General features: G+C 38.6%; 1 protein-coding gene across 8 annotated transcripts in view; it reads right to left on the minus strand.

Moving 5' to 3' along the window:
• Positions 1–18,039, minus strand: part of Nrxn3 (neurexin 3) — a 1,505,050-nt gene that overhangs the window by 223,931 nt on the left and 1,263,080 nt on the right. The gene's annotated exons all lie outside the window — the stretch shown is intronic.

The raw sequence follows: 18,039 nt of genomic DNA on the forward strand, positions 1-18,039 counted from the left end.
TCCAAATCCAAAAGGCAAAACTTAAAATCAGATGTCATAGAGTTGTTGAAAATACCTATGTAGAACCCTTCATTCATTCAAATTTGCAACAATACTCTGCCAGAGTGTTGCTCTGTAGCAGTTTGTAGGAAGGTCCGATCACTCCATTAAAAGCAAAAACATCTACCCTGCATGATAACTATTGTTATTTATTTCATAACCCAACAGAAAAGCAATTTGCCATGTATTAAAATGAACTTGCACTTCCTAGATTATGGAAATCCTCCATTTATTGTGTTCTTTTCTTTTGACTCCAAGAAATTTCACTAGAGGAACAACAAAATGAATAACCCCAATAATATTCCTGTGTAGATTACTGCACCGCTGTGAATGTCCAGTCACTGCACATAGCAAAACTGTCACTTGAAAGTCCCTGAAGAACCTAATTCATTCATTTTTCCTTGAGAGGGAGGAAGGATTTATTATCTGAAATGTATGCCAAAACATAGCAGTCTCTACTCAAGGTCATACCCAAATGAACAACACTTGATTTCCTGGCTGCAAATGCTCTTTCCTTAGCCACCCATAAAGAATATTCATGACCTCAGCTACTTCAGGTTACCTAAACTATCTTCAGCAGAAAGCCGCTTGCAATTAGATACAAGAAGTTAGTCCTAGATTCCTTTTCTTCCTATAGCAGAAACAAGTCCATATGCTGGTCAAGAATGATACTACTATGTGCACTGTTCGTATCCTTCATTTCTCCCCTTCATCCTTTGACTGAGTTTAATAATCATGACAAAGACATAATGACAGTCTTTAAAAACATTAATTGATCTATATATATATATAATTAATTGATATATATTTAAACCATTCTATGCAAAAACCAAAGCTACCTTAGCTCTTACCTCATGACTATTCATAAAGAGAAATAATCATTATTGAGCTGGGTACCACTGGCTTATGTCTATAATCACAGCTACTGAGGAGACTGAGACCTGAAGGCCTCAGTTCAAAGCCAGCCTGGGCAGAAAAATCCACCAGATTCTTGTCTCCAATGAACCAGCAAAAAAAGCCTTAAGTGGGGATGTGGCTCAATTGGTAGAAGGTCAGCCTTAAGCCCAGGACAGGAAACAAATGTCATAATTGATAATCTAGCTAATATCTCTTTTAATTTTGCCTTGATAAAATGTCTCTAAGCACTTCAAATGCCCTTCTACTTCTAATGTGTGCACACATGTCTCTTGGTAGGGTTGAGGAGGGGAGGGGGTAGTGTACAAATAGAAGAGTATGCACTTGAAAGAGCCTATGACATGAATCCATATTCCAGGAAGGTGAGAGAAGAGCCAGCAATGGTCAAGTTACCGCCTTTCTTGTTTCTCCTGGGCAATTCACTTCTGTCCAAATAACTCGTGATTAATGCACAAGCGGAGATATTTCACATTTCCTCCTTAAGATCATTCTGACAGCTCACCAGCTGTTTGCCTGCTATTTTTTGCCACGGTGGCATGGATAGACCACAGAGCTTCTCTGTTACTCAGCCAGCGTCTACACTGCCTGCTGTCCAACGCTCAGAGTCTGCTTCCCAGCCTGAGCTCTACCCTCCTGTCCCTTACCCACTCACCTTGTACAACACTGACTTTAAGAGTCATCAATACATAGGAGGAGACTTAGAGGGAAGTGGTAACTGAGAAGAAGCCATGAAAAATAGGTAGTTTAGAAATAGGCTTTTATTCCAAGATCCAATCAGGAAACAATGCATGCAGGTATGCATTGCAATGATTGTGTCTTCCTTTAACTGTTTGCAAAACTTGAAAGCACTGTCATATAACACCGAACAAACATAGAAATTAGACACATTTTGCACTTTGAATTTCCATTCTCTTCTCCAGCTAGATAACCCTCTGTGTCATCAGCAGACTGACTGGCACAAAAATGGTTGATTGATTTAATCTTACCTTTAGCCAATGAATTTAAGAGACTGAAAGGAAACCACATAACAACTTGGAAAAGAGGGTGGAGACAAAATGTCTAATGACACATGCACTGAAAATACAGAATTGATATTGGCACAGTTATAAACATGAACAACTAGTTTTGATGCATAGGTAAGCATAATATGGAAGCATATTGTCTATGTATCACGTAAGTTCCTTAGAGTTATCAATATTATACAAAAAATAAAATTTCATAATTTGGTTCTGGTGTCAGAAGTTCCAAGCAGACTGGGAAAGACTAATGTTTTTTGTTTTACTTCATTGATGTTCTACATTTGCTCTCAGTCCTTGAATCTTTTTTCCTGGAGTTCCTGAGGACTTCCACCATGACTGTGAGTATCTCCAGTCTTTCTTTCTTTGCTAATCAGTAACTGTATAATCAGTCTCTGTCCATCCTGACTAATCTCCCTTCCTGAATACTACCACTTCCTTGAAAATGCCAATGAATAGAAAGCAAAGATGTCTTTATAATGACATGTAAAGATAGTATGTTCACATAGTATATTCAGGGCACCTTAATCACAATGAACAAAAATATCAACCCTTCATAATACTATTTCAGTGTTAGTTCTAAATACTTCCAAATACTATGCATATGGTTCCCATATCAACTCTATGAGAAAAAAGCAGTATTTGCTTTTATTCTCTCCATGTTACAGATGGAAGAACTAAGTAAAGTGTATGTGACTTGACCCATATCACTTATTCGTGGAAGAGGAGTCAAAGTCCAAACTTGGACTTGTCACTTTCATTCTTAATCCCTAAGCTGTTATAAGTTACAGAGCATAAAAATAAAATTGTCAGTGGTATCCTTGGAAGTGACAAAATTAAGGTTATACAGTCCTGTTCAAGTGCCACAACCTGGTCATTCAACATAGGTTAATTATCCTTTCTGAGCTTTAGCTTTTCACCATGGAATAAAGAGAGCAAATGTCATTTTCCAACTTGGCTATGTATATTCCCTGACCCCTAGGATGCTTGGGTTTGCTGCATCTGCTCCATTGGCTCCTTTTTCTCCCTCTGCAGTGATGGTCAGGAGACCATCATTGGCCAGTATGGATGCAGTGTTTGCTGGCATTGTATACTTTGTAGTATCTGAACAGAGACAATGATTCCCTTAGGCAGGGCTCACTTTGATTTTCAGCTCGTGTGATATCCATGATGCTTCCACTGTCAGGATATGCAATCAAAAACTAATCTAAGAGAAGACACTTGAGTATCTGCCTTTTAGCCCTGCGTTAGGTGCCTAAGGAATAAGGGCTCAGAATTCACTTCAACAGAGCCCAACCCACACATGCTGTGTGACACAAAAAATCATCACAGCTTATGGGAAACTGACCATGACAGCCTGAGTGTGACCTGACAGGGAGAGAAACTGAGGACTGGGAGAGCAATTAAATACCTGAGCTTTTGTACAGCCCCAGGTGCATATTCATATTGTGTTCAGTTCATCATCAATACTGGTATTTTGAAGAGGTTGTGCTGTGTCCTGCAGAAATGTGCGTTCAACTTCTAATCCTCTGTACCTGCAAATGTGACTGTCTTTGAAGATAGGACCTTCACCCATATAATTAACTAATAATGAACTCAGAATAGATCTGTATGAAAAATAATCAGTGTTCTTACAAGAAAGAAACCACTCGTGAAACATACAGGTGATGAAGGAGGAGATAAGGTTGGCGTCATGGCAAGCCAAGGAATGCCATGAGTAGACATCAGTGGCCAGCACCAAAATCCTCAAAGACACAAGAATGATTCTGCCTGGAGGCATCATGGCCTGATCTTTATTTGAGACTGAAATCAATACATTTCTGCTTTCCTACACTACCCAATTTATTTTGTATGGCAGTGCTAGGACCTTAATACATTTAGTGCATCCTATAGATGTTCTTGGTTCCTGGATGATATTAAGGCCTACATAAATTTTCTCTTGTAGTTTATGCATGCCTGTAGATTTTGGCAAGTCCAACCATCAAAGCCTGACTTAGAAGGGCAAAACAGTCTTCTGATTCAGTCCATGATTTTGCTTATCCAGCTAATGATTTTCCCTCCCTCTGTAGAATGTAAACTGATACTCCGAAGTATGGTTTTGAGGTTAAGTTCAAACAGTAAAACAAGGCAGAATGTGTGAGGCTGTTAGAAGCAAGGCATCAGGAAAGACCTGTTGAGCCTTACATCTTTTCTTTGTAAAAGTTGATAATTAAGAAGACTTCTGGGTCTGAGAAGGTGGCTCAGTGGTAGAGTGCTTACTTTGCATGCATGAGGCCTTGGGTTTAATTCCTCAGCACCACATAAGCAGAAAAGGCTGGAAGTGGTGCTGTGGCTCAAGTGGTAGAGTGCTAGCCTTGAGCTGAAGAGCTGAGGGACAGCGCCCAGGCTTAGAGTTCAAGCCCCACAACTGACAAAAACAAAAAGAAGAAGAAGAAGAAGAATCCTTTTAATCTGTGGATTTCCTTTTTGCTTGCTTTGTAGAAACTGGCTTCCTTTTAGAAATGTTTCCCTCAAAAATGCAACATAGTATCAAAACCAAAAAGGAGTGTCCTCATCAGAAGAGGTAATGAATCTTAAGGACTTCTCTTTGGCTCTAAGTCAACTCTACTGTATATATAAAGCTTTTCTCACATAAATATACCTTTCATCATGATTTGGCCACAAATAATGCAGGAGAAATAGTCCTGCATTAGGATGTCATAGTATGGGAACTGTGAGGCAAAATGCTAAGCTATCCCATGTGCTTGCTGTTTATTCCCTGGCTTCGAGAAGGACATACTTTACCTTTCATCTCTTTCCTTCATCATATCTGTTTCTACAGGAAAAAACTGTGTATGTATGCGTGTATGTGTATGTATAAGAGACAGAGAGAGACAATAGAGACAGAGACAGAGACAGAAAGAGCACCAATGAGAAATAGACAGAGATAGACAAAAAGGTACATGTTCTCTTGGAATAATGCGCTTTTTTTTTCAGGATATCAGGGAAAACCTGTGATCTTTTCTTTTCTTTACCTTTGTTTAGTTTTGTGTACGAAGCATATTTGTTAGTACATCAGAAGTGAAACTGGATAGAACAAATGGGTGAGGGGATCAGATGATTGAGTTTTGTGGGACAAATTCTATCCTGGAGTAGCCAGCCCAATTTTGCCCAGCTGACATAGCCAAAGTTAAAATTATGGACAGTTGGTTCATTTCAACAACTCACAGAGACTAGTGTTTTTTTTTCCAAAAAAAAAAAAAGAAAAATTTTTTTGTTTCTGTGTGTATTGTATGTGCACATGCACATGCCAATATCTAGGCTTGCTTGAAGTATAACTTGGCTTTCTTTATCATGCCTAGTAATCTACCACTTGAGCCATGTCTCCAGTCTAGTATTTTGCTTGTTCACTGGAGTTGGAATCCATACAGACTTTTCTACCTAGGCTGGCTTCAAACCTCGATCCTCCAGATCTCACCCTTCTAAATAGCTTGGATTATAGACATGAGCCCCTGTCACCCAAAGTACTTGCTATTCTTATTCTGTGCCTTTCTCCTTCAAAACTCATTGTTAGTGGCAGCTGATCACGATTACCAATTGTCTGAGTTGTTTCCTTTCAAGCTCTTCTTGAGAAATATTAGCGATTCAGCAAAGAAATGAATGAATGAAAAACTTGACTTTTAGTTTGTACATTATGTAGATATTTTCCTTTCCTTGGAAAAACCCAGAATGAGGAAAAGAACAACTCCTACCATCAAAGTCTAGAGCAGGCATTCATAATATTTCCTTCAGAAATATTATGCAGAACACAAACCCGAATACAGTTAATTGCTTTAAATTCAAGTCTCCCTGGTCTGTGTACTTCTATAAAACAGTATGGCTAGTACTGTAGTAGAAAAAGATGATTGTTGAGAACTTTGAACACAGGGTTTGAATGTTAAGCAATAATTTTAAACAGAAGTTAGATTTTTTTGTCTTGAATTCCTTATTGATAGGATTCTTTTATTTTTTTTTCCTGTTATATGATCTGGAGCTTAGAAGAAAATACAAGGAATAGGGAGACAAAGAATCAGTCATCAGAACATCAGCAGAGCTGTGAAAATTCCCTCATCCCTACCTGGCCAAGATGCCAGTTGAACTGGTAACATTGCTTTAGGAACTATAATACACTAAGTGTGCTTTGGTGTATACGTGAATGGGAACAGGGAAGAAGGAGAAGGAAGAGTGGGTGGAACAGTTACAATATTGAAGGTACATATGTGGAAATGGATCCAGGTAACTGGAAGGGATATGTAGAGTTGGGACAGATAGGGAGAGGATGATGGAATGGGTGACATTATTAAGATGCACTGTAGTCATAGACTGACATGTTGAAATTGAAGTCCCTTTGTACAACTACTAAAAGATAACAAAACAAAATAAATAAATAAAATCAGGACTCAACGAACTCAAATCCCAAGTCTAAGATGTACTTCTATCTTTAACTTGGACCAGGAACAAAATGACAGGAAAAAGTCAAGATTCTAGAATTTACCCTGAACAAATTGGGTAAGCAGCAGTCCCTTTGGAGAACTGTTTTCTATGCTAAATTCATTCTTCCCTGTGTGAGCCACAGGTTACCAAATCTTAGGTCTTTTCTTTCCCTTGTTCAAACTCTTCAAAAGGAACAGGCTTAAGGTTGTCTTTATGCTGAGGGAGGGAAAAAATAATAAAATTGCAAGAATGTTTTTTTTTTTCTTCATGGCTTTGCTACAACTGGCCTCTTAATGGAAACTAACAGCACTAACTTGGGTCACAATGGCACCGTTTGTCAAATTACTATTCCAGTGAGCTAAATAATACTCCCATGGATAGAGGAAAAGTTAATCTTTTTCCAAAGAGTGCCATTTCCGCCCAGGGATGGAGCTCATTTGCATTGCAGGAGCTGACTCTGTTATTATGTTTCCACAGCAGCTAAGTTCATAGGTTAACCACATGGTGTGTTAACAACAATTCCTTTTCATCCTTTTAAAGTTATTTTCATTTCATTAACTACCCCTTTGCTCCTTAATTATCCCCTGTTTAGGTTTTTGTTGTTGCCATCATCGGATTTCTGAGGGTAAAGGGTTGCTAGCTTCAAGTCAGCGTGCACATGTGCGCATGAACTGACACACAACACACACCTTCTCTGTGCTCAAGCCTTGGAAAAGCTCAGCTGTATCATGCTGATCTCTTTGTTTCTCTTCCTCCCGGTTTAGACCTTTGCATATCATTTTGTCTCAGTCCTTGCACACTGTGCTTACCTCCCACCAGCAGCCTCAATCCAATGACTGCCTCCCTGCTGGAACCCGCTTCTTCACAGTCCCCACATAGCTCCTGCCTTTAATTAAATTCTGCTTCCCAACCACCACTAAGATGCACAGATACCCTGAAAGGTTCAACATTAATTAACCGGGGCTCTGTAAATTCTCCAAGCTGGAATCTTAGAAGAAGAAGAAGAATGGTGAATAGAACATAGGAGGCCGGCTCATAGTCTATGCATGCTCTTGAAGGAAGTAGCTCCCATTTAGCAGAAAGGCAAACAGGTATGCAGGAAGATGCTCACTGTAAGTGACCATCACAATCTAGAACAGTGTTTGATTCATGGTGAACATATCCAAATCATTGCAACCTCCTTTTCCTTTTGGAAATTGAATATAGTCTTTCTTCCTCCCCTAGGTCTCCCCGACCCCAAAAGCAGAACAAATTAGAATTTTGCAAAAATAAATAAGACCACCCAAGGAGTTTTTATGATCTTTTTAAAAGTTTTCTAGGGATAGTTCTCAGAAGTACAGACTCATTAGCCATCATTTTTAAATACTTTGAATTTCTAAATTATAAAGGGGAAAATTCATGGTGGGGTATACCATAACAATTGTGTAGTGGAAATAAGATAAGAAAATAATCTGATTTTAATAACTATTGACTCTCAAAGATGAATAAAATCCAGCAGTTCACAAGAACAAAATACATCTGATGGATGAATTATTTTTAAATAATTATAAAAATGCCTGACCTACTTTTATCTATAGTACTTCTGATTATGGGGAATTTACTATCTTGTGAAGAAATCATCCAATATTTAATTCTTAACAGTGCTCACACAGTTTTTACTTCTCAAGTCATCATAGAAAGTACTGTCTTTTGGGGGGTGCTGGGAAGGTGGCTCAGTGGTAGAGTGCTTGTCTTGCATGCATGAGGCCCTGGATTCGATTCCTCAGCACACATAAGCAGAAAAAGCTGGAAGTGGGGCTGACGCTCAAGTGGTAGAGCGCTAGCCTTGAGCTGAAAAGCTGAGGAACAGCATCCAGTCCCAGAGTTCAAGCCTCACGACTGACCCCCCCCCACCAAAAAAAGAAAGTACTGTCTTTTTCTCTCAGGGCGGGGATGGAGGTGTGCGGGGCGAGATGCTCTGGGCTATCCAGCGTTTCTTGTTGGTTTTGTGCTTTTTGATTTCTGATCCAGACTTTTGATATAACTCTTAAACTGTATAATTGATCACAAGTACTATGCTGTATCTATAACTAGAAAAGTAGCATTGATAAATGGAAGTTTTCAGACTGCCAAGATTTTCAGAGCTTAGGAAGGAAAGCAGAACAAAATCCTCCTGCTACTGCCAGCATTTGTCTCACCTGGACAGGTTATATCTGACTTACAAAGGACCAGTTCCAAGTCCAAGCCCCACATTCTACAAACTCCAGAATGAGTCTTTAAATTGGCTCAATACAGCCATCATCTACAGATGTATATACTTCAAAGACCAGCAGAATTGACATATTAGAGAAAGAGGATACTTCTAAAAAGATCATAGAAACTGTGTAAGGGAAATATATATACAGAGTTTCATACACACACACACACACACACACACACACACACACACACACACATGAGTTTTAACTTGTGTGTAGCAAAAATCCTCAGGCCCAGACATAGAAAGGCAAAATTTATCTGACCCACAGGGAGGAAAAGGAGAAAAGAAGGATCCCTCCACCCACCTACTTACATACATATCATTGAAATTCAGTGCACAATTTTGAATGATTTTTGTAAGTCATTATTTCCAATAAATAGTCCTAAATCTAGGACTATTTATTACCTTTTAAAACCTCTAAATTGTCCTCTTATGGAAAGAAAAAAATGCCTTCCTTTCAAACATTTGTCTATGAATTTTCCATTTTTCCTCCCAAAGAAATCTCAATGCTTTTTCTTCTCTATTAATGGATCTGTTAAACAGCAACCTAATTTTTTTCTTTTCAATGTTCTTTTATTTGTCTAATATCATAAGAAGGAGGACAAAATCCAATTCTTCAGATTCCATAGAACTTAGAAAGGAATTTCAAAATGTCACTAATACTACTGCAATGCAAAAAGTCCCACTATTTGCATTTAAAATTATTATAGCACGTACTTAAAAAAAGAAAGAAATTCTTTTCTGCTACCATCTCGTGAACACCTGCTACATTTCTGTGCAGAAGCAGAGCAAAGTTTCTTCCCAGAAGCTTCTATGCACGGCAGTACATTTAATCTTCTAATGACCTAATGAGTGAGCTACTTTAAAATGAAGCAATGAACTCAATGAGGTTAATAACCATACTAATGTCACTAAGTCAGTAAATGGTAAAATCCAGATGTGACCTAATTCTCTCTGAAATCCAATGAATAAATTATTGAACTGAGACAGAGATGGGGAATGAAGGCTATGCTGTTATATCATGGCAGGTAATATACACCCAGATATGTATCATGTAATAATAGTGAGACTCTTTTTTCCCCAACCTATTCTCTATTCAAGAGAGATGTCTTAGCTCTCGTTCCTGTTCTTTTTTCTTTATTTATCACTTTTCCATTCATTTTCATTAGCATATGTTAAATGTAAATAATAATGGGTTTGAGTATGGCATACTCATACATGTATAATACATACGTTGATCACTTTTATGTCTGCTTTTTTTTTGCAATGAGGCTAGAATGTACCAGAATAGAACTCAATAGCTGAGTTTCCCAGTGAAATTGGGAGGGGGAGAAACGATCAGTAGAGGTGTTTTCTCCCAACAGTTCAGAATAGCGAAAAAATGCTGTTGTGAAGTCTCTGTCCCCAATTTCCCATCTCTTGACTCTTGGAGGGCAATTTGTTATTGGTATTTGTTGAAGTATCATTTGATAGCCTAGCAGATCACTTGTCATAATAACCACATTTTGTAGTTTTAGAAAACTCTGTATTTTCATCACCATTTACCATTCAAGTGGCCTGAAAACCACCTCAGAAAGAGGCAATGGGAAAATCATAAATTGCCATCTTGAAAATTATATTGTGTGTGTGTGTGTGTGTGTGTGTGTGTGTGTGTGTGTGTGTGTGTGTGCGCGCACGCATGCGCACGTGCACGCGCCAGTCCTGGGGCCTATACATTGTTGCTGAGCTTCTTTTATTTTAGTGCTCTACCACTTGAGCCAAAGCTCTACTTTGAGCTTTTTGGGTAGTTTATTGGAGAAAAGAGTCTCTCAGACTTTCCTTCCTCAGATTGGCTTCAAACCATGATCCTCAGATCTCAGCCTCATGAATTACTAAGATTACAGGTATGACCCACTGGCACCCAGCTTGAAAACTGCATTTGTGATAACCAAAGGAAAGGTGCTTATATTTAACCCACGACCCTTATTTTACCACCATATTGATACAGAACTTCATCAAAGCCATTATTCTTATTTCTCCCCTCGTTTGGACAGAAAGCCATCTGTACTGAGCATGGTGGTACACATTTGTAATCCCAGCTACTCAGAGGCAGATAAGGGAGGATTATAGTTCAAGTCCAGTCCAGGCAAAGTTAGCATGAGATCTGCCCTTTGTTCAATTTCCAGTATCAAAAGATACAAACAAAAAATAAAGGAAAGGATGAATAGAAAGGCAGGAGAAGAAAATGGAAAGACAGAGGAAGTAAGGGAAAGTAACAAAACAAGAAAGAAAGCAGAGGAGAGGAGAAGGGAGGGGGGATAAAACCTGGAATGTTAGGTGCTTTGACAATCAGCCAATCCAGCCTATTACTCTTTTCTTTCTCCCACTATTCATCATTTCTTTTTCCTTTTCTTGTTTATTCAAATGTAACATGATTGGTATGGAACTATTACTCTAAATAATCTAGAAATGTTGGAAGGGAGGATATTACCCAGGCTGATGGTGCTGAGAAAGCTTGAAGGTGTAAACCCTCCAGCAATGTGGTTAGTTCACAAAGAGGCAATAAAGCAGAAATGAATAAAACTTCTGCCACAAATAATAAGCTGTGGTTCAATAAAAGTGAACGTTACATTTCAACTCTATTCTACATACTGCATAATTTGCAGCCTAGTCGCCTGCAGAGTGAGGTTCTATGCTACAAGTATGAGGAAGATGTGGGTTCATATTTTTCCCCCATTCTTGGTGTCTGAAACTTTGCAAGAAAAGTCACCATTATATGGAGCATTAGAAATTTCAGCATTGGGGTTATTTCAGTGATGAAAAGTAGAAAAATGACTACAAGGACATGACCCAAAGGAGAGCCCTCATGGTCCCAGGGGATGCCCCTGGGCCTCCAGACCCAGGCTGCCCTGCACAGCCTGCAGTTTTGGCAAATGAGCCATCTAAAAGGATATTCTTAAAGGGGGAAAAACATGCCTTTGTTGGAATCTTTCTTTGACGAATTACAGACTTGAGATGATTGCTCATTCTTCAATACATTTATTCAATCACTATTTATTAAACTACTAAATGGAGAACCCTGGGCTATGTTTTAGAGACATAAAAATGAACTACAATATGTGATTTACCCTCTCTGCAAGCCTGTATTGAGGCAGATGTGTAAACCAGTAAAATAACTAGTTACTTCCTACTATGTAGACAAGTAATTATGCGAGTGCTTCTCACCAATTTTCAAATTGTGATTCACTTAGTTCTTACAATAATCCTAATGGATTTGTACCATTCCAATAAACACATCATAAAGAAACTAGATGGGTCCACAAACCTCAGTTACCAGCCCACACCTATAGTGTGGAAAGGAGGCAAAGCCCTGAACTCTGCAACAATGGAACAATGTTGTTTAGAGATGTTGGATCTATACCACTGACCCTGATGAAAAGTAAAGGATCCAAGGAAAAGGGGAATTTGGACAGTGTTTGGGGAGTGGCCATTGAGTATATGAAAAGTGTCTGCACCCGTACTCTCCCTCATATATTTCTATTCCATTTTGCAAAAGAGACATTGAGTGAGGTTTGGGAATTCTTGTATACATACTGTTGCTAGGAATTTAAATTGATGACTCTTCTATGGCAAACATTATCATGATCCCTCAAAACAACAACATTGAATTGTTATATGACCTTTTTCTAGATAAACACATATAGGAAATAAAATCAGCAGCCAGAAGAGACTCCTGAACTTCTATCTTCCTTATAGTATTATTCATAACAGTCGAGACATAGCAACAACCCAAGTATCGAAAGCTGAATAGACAACGAAATTGTGCTAAATGGATAGACTGGAATATTATTTTGTATTAAAAAAGGAAGATTCTGAGCTGGGCTCCAGTGGCTCATACCTGTCATCTAAACTAGTCAGGAGGCTGAGATCTGAGGATCGCATTTCACAGTCAGCCCAGGCAAAAAAGTCTGGGAGACTCTTATCTTCAGTAAACTACTCCAAATCAGCTGGAAGTGGTGTTGTGTAGAGTACTAGCCTTAAGCACACAGAGGCCCAGGGACAGTGCCCAGTTCAAGCCCTAGGAACAGTAAAAAATAAAAATAAAATGGGGAGGGACTCTGACCTTCACAAAAATATAGGTGGGTCTGGAAGACATTATGCTAAGTAAAATAAACCAGACTCAGAAAGAAAAAAAAAAGGGTTGTATGGCCTCATCAATACATGAAAACTTTAAAAAAAAAAATTGGAGATCTACCTATCTATCTCCATATATATATACATACATATTTATATCCATATCTTGTTGCTATTACCAGGGGCTAGAGGGGGGGAATGAGGCAATATAGGTAAAAATGTAGAAAACTGTCATTATTCAGGATGAATAATAGAGATCGGACATATAGCATGGTGATTAGAATTAGTGATATTTTTATATTGTATACATTGTGGACAGTAGATTTTAAGTGATTTGTTTCCCTACATGTACACTTAGGTGCATACAAAAAGTAATGTATGTGATATGATGATCTGTTAATATTCTTGCCTTTAGTAAACATTTTACTATATACACATGCATCAATATATAACTTATGGAGAGTGTAGGTAGTAAAATTATAATTAGTGTCTGTTTTCTTTTCTCTTGTCACTTTTCTGCCTTCCTGTGCAATGTGATGCCTTGCAATTCGACCAGAAGCATGCACAGGCGAGGTCTTGCATCACCTGTCAGAGCCTCCCTACTTAGGTAGAAGAGGCCAGAACTTCCCAATTAAATACTCTCAACGTACTCTGCAAGAAGAATGAACTGGCATTGCTTTAGATGGAAAAAAATTGCATTTTTTTCTGGAAAATACCTAAGAATACAATCGTGTATCTTATTTTGTCTATGATGGTTAAAAATTACCAGGATACCATTCCACGCCTATCCTCAATTATATGTAGTTACAAAATGAGAAAAAGACCTGTGCCAACTTGTCTTTGTTTGGTCCCCCTTCCCCCACCCCACCAAAGTACGGTAGAAACTGAACATCTACAGCTGCCATGCCTTAAAATTGAGTTAATGGTCTCAGTTAATTAGACCGTAAAAAAACAGGAAATAAACCAGATAATTGACTAAATATAAAGGTAATAAAGTCATTTTCGACTTAAAATGTGTTCCTAGACAATGCAGAGTGAGACACATTGTGGCAAGGCAGGGTAAACATGTGTTCCTAAGCTGTTGTGCTCAAACCCTCAACAAACCTTCTTCTATAGAGCCAGGGTGTAGCTGGTAGCGTTGCCTTGTTGGACAGGTCCCATTCCACATCCATGGCTCAACTGTGGCCGGAGAAAAGAGCCCATAGCTTTATTGGTCACCTACGAGAATGCAGGTCTGTAGGCATGACTCAAATTTCTAGCTCATAGCATTTGCCAACGTTAATTTAGCACAAAATCATTGAATTTGCCACAAAATATTTAGCAGTTTGTTATTTCATTATTCTTGTAGAAAAGGTAACAGATACTTAGTAATAATGAAATAATTAACAACATAATAATAATGCACAGTATTTATTTAGTCCTTACTAGTCATAGATACGATACTTATTGCTCTATATGGCTCACTCGTTTAATTCACTAGCAAAACTATAATATAGGTGCAATTATAACGTATACTCTATGCAGGAGCAAACTGGATCTTAAAGAGTTTTGTTTTGTCTTTTGAAGATAAAAAGGGCTTGATTCCCAGGTTTCACCACCATGTGAGCCATGTCTCCAGTTCAGCTTTTTGCTTATTGGTGGAAATGGAGGTTCCTGGATTTTTCTGCCCTGGTTTGCTTCATACCGTGACCCTTCAGCTCTCAGCTTCCTGAGTAGCTAGGACTACAGGCCTGAGCCACCTACATTTGGATAATAATATTTTTAATGCTTAAAGAAAAAGAATGCCTAAATCATAGAGTTAGAATATGACAAGATATTGTGTAGAAATAATCTATGATACTTTTGATCAATAGTTCCAAAGAACTCCAAGCTTTACTTGCTTCTAAATCTAGAAGCACTTTTCTATGGAATCATTTTCACTTCTACCTTTAATATAAACCATGGAATGGTGCAAACCACCACAACATACATCTGGAATGAGGAAAAAAAGTGTACCATGTTGTAATTATGGTCTCCCTTGCACGGGTGGTAAATTAAAATAATCTAAGACTCTGTCCTGATGCTCTGATACCACCTGGGATAGCATACAAATTCTCAGAGTTCTTGCCAGTTGCTCTTGAGGTGCTAAAGTTCCTGGCAAAATGTACATGAGGATTCAATAGCTCTGAAGTGAGATCTGAGGTTCTGCATTGAAACAAGCATTTAATTATTTCTCATGCTACCAGCCAGAGGGCAATACTTTGTGCAGAAAGATGCCTTGAAAAAGCAAAGAAAAGAAAACCTAGCTTCAACCCATTGTGCAATAATCCATTGCTTGAACAGCAAGAAGTGTAACTAAAAAAAGTATTGGAATGGCCCAATTCTGTTTTGTCATGCTATAAATAATGCATTTGTCTTCCTGATTTGTTAACTGGGCCCAAAAAAATCAACTACTTCTCAAACTATAGAGACTTCCCACAAACCAAAGAGATTTTAGTTTCCCAACAGTAGAGAAAGCAAGCAAGAGGTCTGAACAGATAAAAGGTGCAGTGAGATTAATCCAATTGAATATTTCTGTTTGTATTGATCAAGTTTCAAAAATCCATTTGGAAAGAGGTGTCAAAATGTAAAATTTTATTAGCAGCTGGCTCAAGAAACTAGTAACTAGTAATTCTATCTCTGAATGTTTGTTTATTCTACAGGCCTAATTTCTAGCGATAGTAACAAATACCATTTGCACAAAGTTTGCTTGGTTTTGCATTTTAGTATAAGCTTGAGAGAGAATGTTTTGCTCAGAAGGGAAAACTTCTTGGCATGGTACTGAGGAATCAGTCAGTCACCTACATTCTCTGACATTTAAGAAATGAATATGAAAACCCTAAGGATTTGAGAGTAGAGGGATAGATTTGGGCAGAACCCCAGAATGTCCCTACAGAATGATTTCCATGTATATTTAGCCATATTAGGTCATGTGACTTCCGTGCATATTGGTGTTTAACATTTCTTTCCCAAGAATAAATCTGGTTTCATTTGGTCCAAAGTCAGCATAAGGAAGTTACAGTAATCAAACAGTAAACTCTAAACTCTGTTGTGTGTGTGTGCCATGCGCATGTGCGTGTGCATGTGTAGGTGTATATGTGTGAGAATTTCAATGGCTGATCCACACAGAGATCATGGAATCTGAGGATACTTCCTAAACATTTCTCAAACTTACAGGTTCCATGGAACACTCCACATTTATCATTTCCTTCCTGGGCCTATGATGGGCCTTTTCCCTCATTTCTCAATTCAAGACTCTTGGTCAAGGGAGGGAAAGCCAAAATGCTTCCAGAATTAGAATTCTCTCCCTGCTCATCACCTCAAGCTGACACCAGATTGTACCACATGCACCTCTGGTCACTTGCTGCTTAGCCTCTCTTCTTCTCTGCACTTGTTATCCCCATGGTTCCATCATTCATCCATACACTTGACCTCCCTGCCTCCATTTCTGCCTTCTCTGCTAGTTATCCCTTCCGTCTACTTCTACACTAAGTTATCTAAGTTGTTGTTTTGAACTTGTCATATCTTTTCTATAACTTGATTCCCTACTGGACTTACCTCGAATCCATGATGTGATCAATGCATTGTTTCTATTTCTTTCTTTCTAGTTGTCTGCTAACCTATAGTAGTTGTCCAGGGAATTCCAGAGTTAGTTATATGTGTGTTTTTTTCTTCTCAAGGATAAGTTATGTTTGTTTGTTTATTTGGCAGTGCTGGGGTTTGAACTCAGGACTCTGTACTTGCTAGGCAGGCACTCTACAACCTGAGCCATATCGCCGGGTCCTTAATACATCTGTAATATTCCTGTAAGATTCTGTGATCTTCCTTTCCTGGGTTTTAAATCCTTCTGTTTTCCAGTAACTATAATACTGAGTTAGTTAATTACCCTTTCAGAGCCTCAATTTCCTCATTTATAAAATGGGAATAAGAGCTCCTAAAATTGCTACAACATTCAAATGCTTTAATACACTCACTGTGCTTTGGCTAGCCCTTTGAGGCCTTTCCCCAAAGTTAGACATTTTTCTAGGTCTTCCTCATAAACCCTCATCACCCAAGTGGAACATTCACTTCTGTGTTAAATTTGGTGAAGATTTCAGTTTCACTCACTTGGAATTGCAGGCTTGAGTATACCAGAGAGATATCTATAAGTAAAAGTTAAAGTGTACACCATAGACATTCGATTACATTTTCCCTTCCCTTCAACCTAGTCTCGAGCCTCTTGGCAATGGGACAGTAGAAACTCCCAATCAATATCTACAGAATATATATGTTATCTGTTATGTGGGTCAATTGCTTTTGATCTTTAGGTAGAGCCCTGGGATAGCCCTAGGGATCCTTTGTCACTGCAAAATGACACTGTCACTCCTAAATGCAGAGAATGTCTTGAGACACTGGAATTCAGTGGGAATCATCTTCCCAAGGAGAAGCTCTGATCTAATTTTATATGCTTCATGCTCATGGTCCACTTGATCTTTTTCTTCCCCACAGTGGATGCACCATGTCAATATCTCACTAGGCAGCTACAGCTTTGAAAAGGAATTTGTTTTACTCAAAAGCAGCCTGTTACAGCAGTTAGGAAAAAATGCATGTGAGGAGATGCTAGGGAGTCCAGTAATGAAATCCCACCAGTTTGTTATGGAAATCGAATACAATCTGCTTGCTGTGGGTATTTAACGCAACGTTTCGCTGGGTACAGGAGAAGCAATTAGGCTGTTGAAAATTGCATTCGCATTCCCCATAATTCAATACTGACCACTGTTAGCAGTGCAAGATGTGACAGGACTGATAATTAATTTTGCATGCAATCAGTGTAATAAAAGGGGAGGGACAGACAAGCATGGAAATGCAGAGGGAAGAAGAGGATCTATATTCAATGGTAGATCAACTATGAGTTCCAAAGGTCTGGTAATAGCTTCAGCAGAGGCAGCCTCTGAGTGAGGAGCACCATCCAGACAACATCCAATGCTGGAAATGATTCTGCTTGCTTCTCATGGGCAGAGGGTGGGTCGTGGGGGAGAAGACCATCCATGATCATTTCTTGCCTTCTGTCTTTCTTCTTTAAGCTAGAGACTAATTGGGCTTTGTTTACATTTATAAATAAATGAACAGCTAGCTTATCTCATGCCAGTAATAAACCTTGAGCCCCCATTCCTTTTGTGGTGCCCCTAGAAGGATAGTCTTAATTCAAGTATTTTGTATGTGGTACGAGTGTATTTCCCTTGTAGCAGGTCTTACATGTGTACTTTG

This window comes from Dipodomys ordii, unplaced genomic scaffold, assembly GCF_000151885.1.
Source record: "Dipodomys ordii isolate 6190 unplaced genomic scaffold, Dord_2.0 Scaffold2, whole genome shotgun sequence".
Classification (NCBI taxonomy): domain Eukaryota; kingdom Metazoa; phylum Chordata; class Mammalia; order Rodentia; family Heteromyidae; genus Dipodomys; species Dipodomys ordii.